Consider the following 12,193-nt stretch of genomic DNA (forward strand, 5'->3'; position numbering starts at 1 on the left):
TAGAAAAAAACCTAGAAAATTTAGTAATTGATTAATGGAGCATAGTTAGAAATGTAATACTTTTGTGAAACAGATAAAATGGCTGAGTGGAGTTCATTCCTTAAAAACTTTCATAAACTAGGTGTGATGGTACATGACTGTAAACTTATCACTTGTGGGGCTAAAGTAGGAGGCTTGAGGTAAGTTTGAGGCTAGGCTGGGCTACATAGTAAATTCAAGCCCAGGCTGCACTACAAAGCAAGACTTTAAAAAAAAAAAAAAAAAAACCTTTTCATAAATTCATTAATATTGATGTAATTCTCAAAAGCTTCATGTCACACCTTGGCCACAATTTGGCGAATTCTCAAATTAAATCGAGGTCTTAGAGTGTGACACTTCATATATTCTTCAAAACACTTATAGCCATCATTTTACTGGGTTTTCTTAGTAGCCTGATAAGATAGCAGGGCAGGAAATCATTTCTCTCATTTTACAGATACAAAAACACAAGTTCAGAAATGTTAAGAGTCTTACTGGTCACCCATTATGCTCATGCCAAGGCCTAATTTAGGATATGATGGTGATTCCTACTTCAGTAACCTTTCTCATACCTCTTTATTCCCCTAACTCTAATGCTTGACTTGCTAGATAGACAAGAAGTTCTCTAATTTTTACCACACAGCCCCTACCTTCTGCTACTAGGCGAAGCAGGGAAAAGGAGGAGGAAAAGAATCAAAGACAAGGTTTAAAAGTGGGCAGTGTATCAGTAAGAGAGACCAAGGAACTTGCTTGACACATAGCCAACCTATCCTATGGAACAGATGGGCTGAGATTTCAAGGCTTGGAGAATGGGATGAAAACATAGAAGAGCAGTGCCTGGTGCACACTGTGCCTGGGAAAAGAGGCTCCTAAGGGCAGTAGTGTAACCAGAGTGGGCTGGGGTGAAAGAGAGGGTTTGTAGCAGGTCTGTGAAGTAAGTTGTCTCTGAGCTAAGCAGCTGAGCTTCTCCTATGGTATAGGCCTGTAGTTCTCCAGTGGGCTGAGTGGTGGAGCTCAAACGCATTTTCCCCCCCTCTGTTCAAATGCATTTTTTTACAGAACACCAAGGCATAATGCTGTATAAAATTGGAAATACTGTAATTGAATTCATGATTTGTTATACCAGAAATCATGTACCATAGTCCATATTCTAGAAAAGCCAGAGACAGGTGTCAAAAGGAAAAAACAAAACAAAACAAAACAAGACTTTTTTCCTTTTTATGTTTTCCAAAGTTTTATTTTTACTAGTACATGTTTGCAGTACATAACATTCACATTTATTGTGGGGAGTTGGTACTTGATACATGGTTCATGCACGCAGAAAGAGCTTAGGTGGCCCCTCCACCCCATCGATTGCTTAAAGACTCCATTTATTGGTGTCCTGGTTTGCAAGGCAATTAGGCCCATCATTGTATTGCAGGCTAATAATCCTGAGATGAGTCTTGGCACCACTGCTTTATGTAAACAGAGAGAAGACAGGAAATATGGAAACACAACTTAATTCGAGCCTTTTTTCTATGGACGGTGCTTCACGGTATGTAGCACTTTCTAGGCCCTTCACAGTATCTCCGTTCCTTTCTCCTCACTTCTCTCCATAATATTGGATTCACAGAGGAGAAACCTTTGCTGTAGGAACTGAAATTCAGTGTGCTTAAAACAAGCCCTAGGAAAGTGGTGGATTAATAGTCAAACTGTAACACCCAGCTGAGCTGAATCAGTGCTTCTGGGTAAGAATTGTTGCCAACAGCATAAGAGAACTGGAGGGGAAGATGGTGTGCTGTTGGTCCCTGGGGAGGCTTGTCATGCTGGTGTCCCTGACATGAACTTGGCTGTTCTCACTGTCAGAGGAGTTTAAGTCTTTCCTGCTCCTGAGGACAGCTGTAGTTCTCTTTGCAAGAGCTTAGGTCCTTACCTTAAGTATTGCTTCCTGGCTCTAGTGCAGATTTCTCAGCCTGCTGGCAGAGATCCTTCACCCCACTGGCACAGACTTTTTAGCTTCCACCACTGCCTTCCCAGTGCAGATCCTTGATAGACTTGTATGAGACATTGCCATGGGCTCTACTGAACACATGCAGGATATTGCATGGGATCCAGGCCCTCCACTGGATTATTTGGGGCTCTAGTGAATGGATAGACCTCCCATACTCTTCTGCATTTGACTTTTTTTTTTTTTTTTGCATTTGACTTTTTGAGTATTATAAAATAATTCTGTAAATTGTATGTCCTACAATGAGATCTATTCCCTTGCAAACACTGACTACAACTGGAAGACAGAACCTTGGTTTGTGTTTGAAGAATGAATAGTAGAAAAGTAAAAAATGCATGTGAAAAAATCAGAAAAAAGAAAATTTTGTGATCAGGAGTCACAAAATCAACTTTCTCAGAAAGCTGAGAAAATTTTCTGTGCTAATTTAATGTTCTTTTATGAATTGGAAATGACCACCATTGTTTTACTAATTGAACTGCGGAGCTCACAGAAAATTTGTAGGCTACCTTGAAGCACTTAGAGGCAATGGAAAACCAATGCAAAGCCAGGAAAATCGCTGGATTTGAAAATTATTTATTTCTTGAAATCATTTTACAGCTTAGTGTTCCTATTAAACAATTCAGGCAATATGAAAAAATAAAAATATCATAAAATCTGCCCAGAATCAGTGAAAATTTTTCCTGAAATTTCTCCGTGTTTATATTGTCTCTCACTTCACATAAATTGGTCTTGTCTAAACATGCTTTGTTCTGTAATCAATCCCAGAATAAATTGGGAATACTTTTTCATGTCAATTGACCTTTATTATCATTGTAAAGGCTATTTAGTCCTGCACTGTATATATACATCACAGTGTAATTATCCCTGTATTAATGGGTATTTGTTTCCCCCAATAATCAAGAACCTTATATAACATTCTTTTCAAATTGTTGTCTTTTCAAGATAAATTCTTAAAGTAATGGAGCTGTACGCGTAAATATACAGAAATGTCCTCTTTTTATATTTGGATTCAAGTTGCTAAACTGTCCTCAGATTTGCAGCGAGACCAGTAAGGAAGCCGCTGCATTAATTCTGGTGTCAGGCAGTGAAACCGAGAGGGCGAGGAGCGTACGGAACCACAGGTGAGCTAGCCCATTTAGGCCTATGCTCGGTGTGCTGATATATGCCTTCCGTCCCTTTTTCCTCTTTCACTTTTTCTTAACATGGAGGAAGAATCAAGAACTTCATCTCCCAGCATTTCATAGGGACCACACTGTCTGGGAACTGTAGTACCGGGTCTGAGAAGGGTAGGGAAGGAGGAGATTGGAAGGTCGCGTGGCATGCTGGGAGATGTAGTCTAGTGGGCCGCGATGGGCATCTGTAGGTTGGAGATCCTGTGAATTTCGCCACCTGGGGGTGGGGCTGCAGAATGACCTGCCTTTTCTTAAAGGTAGTGTTTGAGTCTACAAAAGCCACCGGCGGACGGTTGGTTTCCTTCCATTTTTTCTGTACCACAGAGGGTGCGGCCCCTCGGCACAGGTCCGTCTCGGGAGGCGCAGGCCGCGCGTTGGCCGGAGCAGGGCATGCTGGGAATTGTGGTCCTGGCGCGCCGAGGCTGTGGGACGTGTCGTGTCGCGGTGCCGCCTCCTCCTCCCCCGCCCTTCTCAGCGGTCCCCAGCTCTCTCCCTCCGCCTCCTCCTCCTCCCTTGCCCGCAGCGGAGAGTCCCCTCCCCCCACCCGTCGGGCTCCTCGGCGGCTACTGCAGAGGATTCAGAGCCGAGTCGCTGAGGAGGAGGAGGAGGAGGCTTCTGTCCCTGCGCGCCATCCGCCACTCTACTGGACACGGGCGAGGAAGCGAGAGCGTCCCCGCTGTAGCCTCCAGAGAAGACAAGGGCATCGCTGCTTCAGCCGCCACCGCCGCTTTCGCGTGCAGCCGCTCACCGGTGAGGAGACCCCCCTCCTCCCCTCGGCCCGGCCGGGCCCGGGCCCTGGTCGCGACCCTGGTCCGGACCCGGCCTGCTCTTGTAGATCACGGGCTGCCGGTGCTGGGGTGAATAAGAGTGGATTTGGGGGGAGGGGGCTGAGGTCGTGATAGAACGGCGGGCTGGCGGGGGAGACTTGTCCAGGCGCAGGCTGGGGGTGGGGTGAGCGTGCGACCCAAGCAGGTTGGGGGGACAGTGAGGGAGGGAGAGGGACTTTTAATGGGAGAATGACCAGACCTGGGGCAGGGGCGTGGGGTGGAGGAATGGGGTGGAATTTAGGATGGTCTTAGGGAGAGGTGAAAGATGAGACTGGGGTGGGATGGCTTTAATGGGGGAGGGGACTGAATGAGGGTGGTGGTTTGGGGTTTGCCTGGAGCTGTTGACAGCTTGAGATCTGAGCCCGGTTGGGGGTTAGGGGGATGATTTCAATACAAAGTGGGATGTAATCGGTTGGATAGGACCCTGGGGAATGTTAATTCACTAAGGTGGACTGTGGGGTGGACCACAGGGTAATGGAGGTAGTAGGAGCCGGCAAATGGGGGCTCTGCATAGGTTGAGACCCTAGGTTAAAGTAGGCATTTGTCATCTGGGGATGGTGGAATTTGTGGAAATTTATGGAATTAGCCTGGGTTTAAGGTACGCAGAGAAGGTGGAATTGGGGGTTTTCCTGGGGTAGGTTGATGGATGTTGGAATAGAAGAAGCAGTAGGGGTAACACTTACAATAAGAAGAATGTGATGGTGAGCTGGCAGGAGTTCGGTTAAATGGTAGGGTAGGCCCTAAATGGGAGGACAAGAATTGAAATTGGGGGTGGGGTATAGTGGAATAATATTTAGGGTAATCTTTGAATTACTGGAGGGGCCTCGGTGGTGCCCCGGTTGCTATGTGGAGGCAAAGAGTACATAAAATTGCTGCTAGGCTGGACTCAGAACAGTGGCAGGTGGTGAGCGAGATTGGGGGATGGTATTTGAAGAAAATGTCCCTTGCCCAAGGTGGCAGAAAGCGTTTGGAGAAGGAACATCTGTGATAAACTGGAAAGATGGTTGTGGATGGTTAAGGTGGCAGAAGGGAAATTTAAGGTTGTTGGCATGAATGGGGCAGAGACGATGGAGAGGGACATGGAACTGAGCTGGGAAGGAATGGGGAGGATTCTTCTGGAGGGAAAGGATTGGGATGTCCTCCTAGACACACAAGAGCTCTAGGGGTTGGACACTTTAAAGGGACAGCATTGATGGACATTTGGGGGAGGGGCAATAAGATTGTTGAAAGGGACCTTGCCAGGGACTGAAGGTACATTAAAGATTCTCCTGGAGAACATCTTAAGCTGTCAGTTTGATCTTTTTGTTTGTTTGCATTAATATTATGTGGAAGTAAAGTCAGCCCAAAGGGCAAAGTTGAGAGGGGTTTCAGGGAAGATAGAATTAAGGAAGGGAGGATGTCTTCTGTTATTCATATATCAAAAAGAGAAAATTGAGGGGACCCACTCTCAAAAGTGGGAGAAGATGAAAGTGGAATGTAATAGGTACCTTTCTATATGCTATTTCTGCCTTTTGGTTTACCTCTCCTGATGCATTTAAAACTAGTCCTGGAATTTGGAATTTAAATAGATTTGATGAGCTTGGGGTTGTTAAGTATACATTCTTTGCTTTAGAACTGATGAATGAGACTGAAAAATATGAGGCTGAATTTATTTTCTAAGCAGGTAATGTTCATGTATGCAGAAAGAGCTTAGGTGGCCCCTCCACCCCATCGATTGCTTAAAGACTCCATTTATTGGTGTCCTGGTTTGCAAGACAATTAGGCCCATCACTGTATTGCAGGCTAATAATCCTGAGATGAGTCTTGGCACCACTGCTTTATGTAAACAGAGAGAAGACAGGAAATATGGAAATGTCATAAATATTCATTGGTGAGATGGTTTGGTACTGATGGAGTTTTTCATTTGATTCTCTTTTGACATTGCCTGATAAAATTTAAAATAATTGGACTATTTGTATAGATTGAATTTTCTCCTAAAGGCATTCAAGTGATCAGAATTCTGTCACATGTGGATAAATGAGGTATATAAAGGCATTTTTATTTTATTTTTTAGGGGATGATGTTGATGTAAGCACATTGCATTAACTACAGAAACAATATCTGTATCTATTCATCACAAATTTGATTTAAAGCTTGGAGATATGCATGCTTTTCTGGCAGAATGCTGATGAAAGGTAGAGAGGAGTGTATGCGGAAGGAACAGCTTTAGGGAAACAATTTTGTGAACTTAATTGCATTAACTCTCGTGTTAAATATGAAGTGGCTGATAATTAGAGCTCAGGCTGAAGAAAAATGAGAGATACAAAGAGGATAAAATTGGCATTAATGGAAACAAAATAATTCTTTTTTATTTTTCTTAAAGCCTTGGTTCAGCTCAAAAACAAACCATAGTTGAGCACATTAAATATACTTTTAGAATCTTTTTTTTTTTAAATTCCAGAATAAACAAAGTTATGAAAGGTTGGACTTACCCTTAGAATTGAAAATGGTTTTTGTTGGGGGGGTAGTAGGAAGTTTTTTGTTTTTTTTTTTTAAATTATAATAAAAACTAGGTTTGAGCAGTGACCTGTGACTTGAAGAAAATATTATCTGACTAGGGTAAGCATTTCTTCTCATAACTTTGCTTTGGGTTATGAACATTGCTTGATCTGTAGTCATGGTTTAGAGGTGAGATGTTCCTATTAAAGCTCTGGCTTTCAAAAGCTCCTGCCTAGAAGTGTGTGTGTGTGTGTGTGTGTGTGTGAGAGAGAGAGAGAGAGAGAGAGAGAGAGAGAGAGAGAGAGATTCCTGCAATGAGGTTCACCTATGCAGAAGTGATATGTGTGAAGTGTTTTAGTGTCTTTCTCCCATTTGATTCTCCAGATGCTGGTGAAAAGGTGGAGGTAATGGTAGGCAGCAGCCTTGGTGGAATGCAGAGCAAATAGATTTACTCACAAGTCAGGGGGTCTGGTTTCAAATCTCAGTTCTACCACTTAAAGGCTAAATGATTTCATTAAAGTCATTAAAAAATCTTTCAAACTTAGTGGTAATGTTGTACAACATTGCAAATGTTCTCAGTGCCCTTAGTTATTCACTTAATATGGTTAAAATAAAAAAATTTATACTTCACAAAGTTGTCCAGGAGAACAAATTAGTTCATGTCCTGAAATCACTTTATATCCTGAAAACACTGAAATGAAGTATGTACTATTTATTTATTGTTTGCTGAGTACCAAGGTGAATGAAAATGAACAAAAAGCAGTTGTCAAGGAACTTTCAATGTCATGAGAGAGACAGTTTAAATGTAAGGAAAGAAGTGAGGTGAAATGAAATTGGTGGTTAAGAGTATGTGTCCTGAAGTTTGTCCACCACTACTAGTGACCTTGGGCACAACGAGCTCATCTGTGAAGTGGGGGTAATGGAATTATCTCAGGTAGTTTTGAAGATTAAACAAAATAATGTACAAAACATTTAACGCAGTATGTTATATGGTATACATTAAAAATATTAATTGTGATTAGAATGGTGATTAGCCTTGTATACCCTACCAACTGGTTCTTAGTATTATGGTATTCTGTTAGTTATTAGGGAAGTATTTTTATTTTGTATTATGATATAATTATCTGTACTTGGCATGTTTGTACTAAATATTTGCATGTTTGTAGTGTAGGATTTATTTTTGTTTTATACTGATGAATGAACCTGGAGCCTTCCTACTGAGGTACACTCATAACCCTGTAGTGTTTTTTGAGGACCAGGGAGATAGCTCAGTGGTGTAAGTGCCTGCTTGGCAAGTGCAAGGTCCTGAGTTTGGTCCTCAGTACCAAAAAAAAAAAAAAAAAAAAAAAATCATATTAACCAGATGCAGTGGCTCATGCTTGTAATACCAGCACTGGGAGGCTGAGGCAGGAGGATTGTTGTAAGTTCAAGATCAGCCTGGGCTACAAAGTGATCTCAAGGCCAGCCTGAACTGCATAATGAGACCCTGTCTCCAAGAAAAAAAAAAGGAAAAAAATTTTTTTTGAGACAGGGTCTTGATAAGTCAGTAAATTGCCTAGGCTTGGCTTGAATTTGAGGTACTTCTGCCTCATCTCTTCCGCTGTTGGGATTACAGGCTGTGCCGCCTTTCCGGGTTGTGCTTCAGGTACTTTATAAACAATTCTTTAAATGACAAGTAGTAAATAAACACATGTTAGCTGTTGGCTTCCTGATATATAAAGCAAGAAAAACTATATTATCAGAGGGTAAATGATTTACAGTAACGTAGCCATGGAGATGGGGAAGTGGGGAGAGAAGGGAAGTAAAAAGGATCAGAATGAGATATGTATATGTACCAGTTCCTCACGATGAATATATTTATTATGTACTGGAAATAGATACTAATAAAAAAGGGAAGAATCAAATCAGTAAAAATGTTTCTCAAATCAAAAAATAAAAGAGAAAGGTTACATAGCTAATAAATGGAAGCATCTGGATGATAGCCTCAGAATTCTAATTCTTCAGTCCTGTTTATATACTTTCAAGTTATGAAACAGGTCATGTATGTAGAAGCATATGTGGGCCAGGGAGATAGCTCGGCTGTATAAGCACCTGCCTGGCAAGCTCAAGGACCAGGTTTGATCCTCGGTATTACATGCCATGCTGTCCCTGTGCTGTGCCAGCTACCAAAGCCAGGCATGGTGGCTCATGCCTGTAATCCCAGCACTGGGGAGGCTGAGACAGGAGGATCAGTATGAGTCCAAGCTGCATTGCGAGACCCTGTAGCAAATAAATAAATAAATAAATAAATCTTTTTTTTTTAAAGTATATGTATCCTAAATCCACAGAGTAAAAAATAACAAGTTGAGCACCTGTGTGCTCACCATTTGACATAATGAAAAGAAATTTTCTAGTGCTTTTAAAGCATCTTGGGGGCCTTGCCTGACAGTTTTTCTCCTTCTTTCTCAGAGGTAACTACTTTCTTAAATTTTATGTGAGCCATTCCCTTGCTTTTCTCTATGCCTTTACTAAACACATACATATCTAAATAATATTTTTATACATTTGCACCTTTTTTTGTGGTACTCAGCATTGACTCCAAGACCTTGCTCATGCTAGGAAACACTCTACCACCAAGTCACATCTTTAGCCATATGTGTACAGGTTTTTGTGAATAGAATTATATTGTGAGTATTTGGTGACTTGCTTTAGTCCTTTTTTTTTTCCTTTTTGAGTCAGGGTCTTGCTGTGTAGTCCAAGCTAATCTTAAACTCACTATGAAGTCCAGGCTGGCCTTGAACTCATAGTGATCTTCCTGCCTCAGCCTCTGGACTGCTAGGATTACAGATGAGCACCACCATGCTTGACCCTTATTCCTATTTTTTTAAATTTTAAACTTTAAAAAAGAAAAAGAGCTTTATGTCTTCCACCATTAAATTGATATATGCACATGATTTGAGACTAGAAATTCCAAAAAAGTAAAAAGCAAAATTATTGTCAGTAATTCCCCTTTCTTTTTCCCTCCCCCCCTCCCCTCCCCTTTCCTCTCTTTTCCCCTGTCCCTTCTCCTTTCCCTTTCCCTTCCCCTTCCCCTTCCCTCCCTGCTTCCTTCTTTTCCTTCCTTGTAGTACTGGGGATTGAACCAGGTGACTTCTCACTGAACTAAAGGCTGGTGCCCCAGGCTTTTTAATGTTTTCTTTTGACACATAGTTTTACTAAATCTGGGCTTGAGCTTTTGAATTTTCCTGCCTCAGCATCCCAGATACCACTATGCCTGGGTGCTTCTGCCACTACCTCTTTCTCCTCTCCTTCCTCCTTTCCCCTTCCCTACCCCTGCTCTTCCCTTTTCCCTTCTTTTTTACTGCTGCACCCCCCCCCCCATGTGCTGGGGATCAAAACCCTGGGGCCTCATAAGTGCTAGGTGTGTGCTCTCCTACATCTTTAGCTTTTGTGTAGCTCAGAAGAAGGACTGTTTGGGAGTGTTGCTTTCATTAGCAGAAATTCTGTATATTCTAGATTCTAAGTTGATTGTGCAGAAGTCTTTCATCTCGAGTACTACAGTAGGAAATGCTCAGTAATATGTATGATAAGCTTAGCAGTGTATATGCCAAGATGTTTTTTAATCTAAATTTGAAATTCACATTCATCAATACCCTGCTGGAGCTTCAGTTTAATTAATTAATTCAATTTCAATCAATTAATTTTAACTCAATTTTTAAATTAATCAATTTATTTTTTACTGGGAATCAAACTAACAGTCTTGCACTTGCCATGCAGGCACTGTGCTGCTGAGCTATATCTCTGGCCCTTTATTTTTACTTGTTAATTTTTTTTTTTTTTTTTTGGTTCCTCGAATGCCTTCAGGGCACTTTTGGCCAGCAGGAGAGGTGTGAGGTTCGAACTCCAGCAACCTGAGGCTGACAGCTTTGTGGAAGCAGCCACTTAAAGGCCTGAGCTAGGGCCAGGCCCCCTGTTAATTTTTTTTAAAGAGGAAAAAAAAAAATAATTCAAAACAAGGTAGTAGGAGGGGAACAATGGTTAACACATTGCATATTATTATCTTTAAATTAGTTACTCAGAGTACAAGATACTGACATTTAATTGTCCAAACAATATTAGCACAAACTTGTCTTTTCAATGAACTAAGAGAAATTAGTAGTATAACTATTTAAACTATTTTAGATAAAATATATTTTCTTACTTTTGCTATTTTCTGGGGCTGGAGATTTGGCTCAGCTGTAGAATGCTTGCCTAGCAAGCTAGAAGCCCTAGGTTCGGTCCTCGCACCAAAACCAAAAAATAAACCTCTCCTTAAAAAAATAAATAAATAAACCTCTCCTCTTTTGCTATTTTCTTCTTCTTCTTTTTTTTTTGATATTTTATTTTATTTTAATGTGTTAGGTACAGGGTCTCACTGTGTAGCTCAGACTCATAGTGACCTTCACGTTTTCAGCTTCCCCAGTGCTGGGATTACATGCATGCAGCACTACTCCTGGACTTGGTGGCCTGCTCAGCGTGCCTGAGGGTGGGGCCGACAAGGCATGTGGTGTCAGGGTATTTTATTTTTTCCATTCCCTCATCCTACTTTCTCTTTCCTTTCGAATTTTCTTTTCATTTTACAATATATATTGTATGTTTTATTTTTATTTATATATTTTTTAAACATTTATTTATTTATGTGTGTGTGTGCCTTTTGTGTGTGTGTGTGTGTGGCCAGCTCAGCCCACCAGGGGGAGGGGCTGGCTGGCATGTGGTGCTGGGGGATCGAACCGTGGTCCCTGTGCTTTGCAAAGCTTGTTCTAAGTAGGTGCTTTAGACCACTGAGCCATCTCACCAGCCCCTGGAATAAGGTTTTTTTTTTTCTCTAAATGCCCTAAGGGGTGGTTTGGCTGGCTGGAGTGTTGTGGGGATCGAACTACAGCTGAGGCTGACAGCTTTGTGGAAGCAGCCACTTAAACAACTGAGCTAAGGCCAGGCCCCCTATATTGTATGTTTTAAATCTCATTTACTCTTTCAGCTTCTCACACTAGGGAGACAATATGATATTCACACATGTGTGTTTGATTTATTTCACTTCTGAGTATGGTCTTGACTTGCATCCATTTACCTATAAAAGGTAGAACTAACTTCAGTTTAATGATTTGTAAGTTTGGGCTTAAATGAGACAATAAATGTGAAAATACTTTGTAAACTGAGAAGGATTATATAAATGATGCTTTTCTTTTCCTCCTAGTTTATTTCACTGAAATCAGGATATGCTACACATGAGTAAAAGGCTTCCTATACTTGTTTTATTGCCTCTTTGAAAAGTTCTCCCAATGGAGGAGGGAATACTGTAAAGAAAGGTCAGTTTACAGTTTCTACCTTGAAATTTAAAGGTTATTAGGTAGATATATAGGGGTAGAGAAAGTGCTAGAGAATTTTCTTGTGGTGAACTTATGAAACCTAATTCTACATTAACTGTGCTGGCTAGCTAAAGATAAAACAGTGACAGCTTTATTGAAGTAGAGAATACAGTATATACTTTATCATTATTCAGACAGTCATTTCCCTCAATTTTCTACCTATAATTTATTATAGAGACAACGTTAAAACTGGAAGGATTGTTTATATAGTGTTACTCAATACAATAGCAATTGCTGTTATTGTTATTTTACTTGTGATTGTGAATTGTTTAGAGCTACAATTTCTTTCTAAGGATCCCTTAAAGTTCAAGGCCAGCCTGGGCGACA

At 41.2% G+C, this 12,193-nt stretch overlaps 1 protein-coding gene across 2 annotated transcripts in view; it reads left to right on the top strand.

Annotated features, from left to right (window-relative positions):
- Positions 1–3,656: 3,656 nt before the first annotated feature.
- Positions 3,657–12,193, top strand: part of Fam168a (family with sequence similarity 168 member A) — a 212,310-nt gene continuing 203,773 nt past the window's right edge. The window contains exon 1 of one of the 2 annotated variants that reach the window (XM_004641927.2): positions 3,657–3,927. The gene's annotated coding sequence lies outside the window, so the exon portion shown is untranslated. The remainder of the gene's footprint in view (positions 3,928–12,193) is intronic. The other variant, XM_004641926.2, reaches the window with a different exon arrangement.

This window comes from Octodon degus, unplaced genomic scaffold (assembly GCF_000260255.1).
Source record: "Octodon degus isolate 3935 unplaced genomic scaffold, OctDeg1.0 scaffold00146, whole genome shotgun sequence".
Classification (NCBI taxonomy): domain Eukaryota; kingdom Metazoa; phylum Chordata; class Mammalia; order Rodentia; family Octodontidae; genus Octodon; species Octodon degus.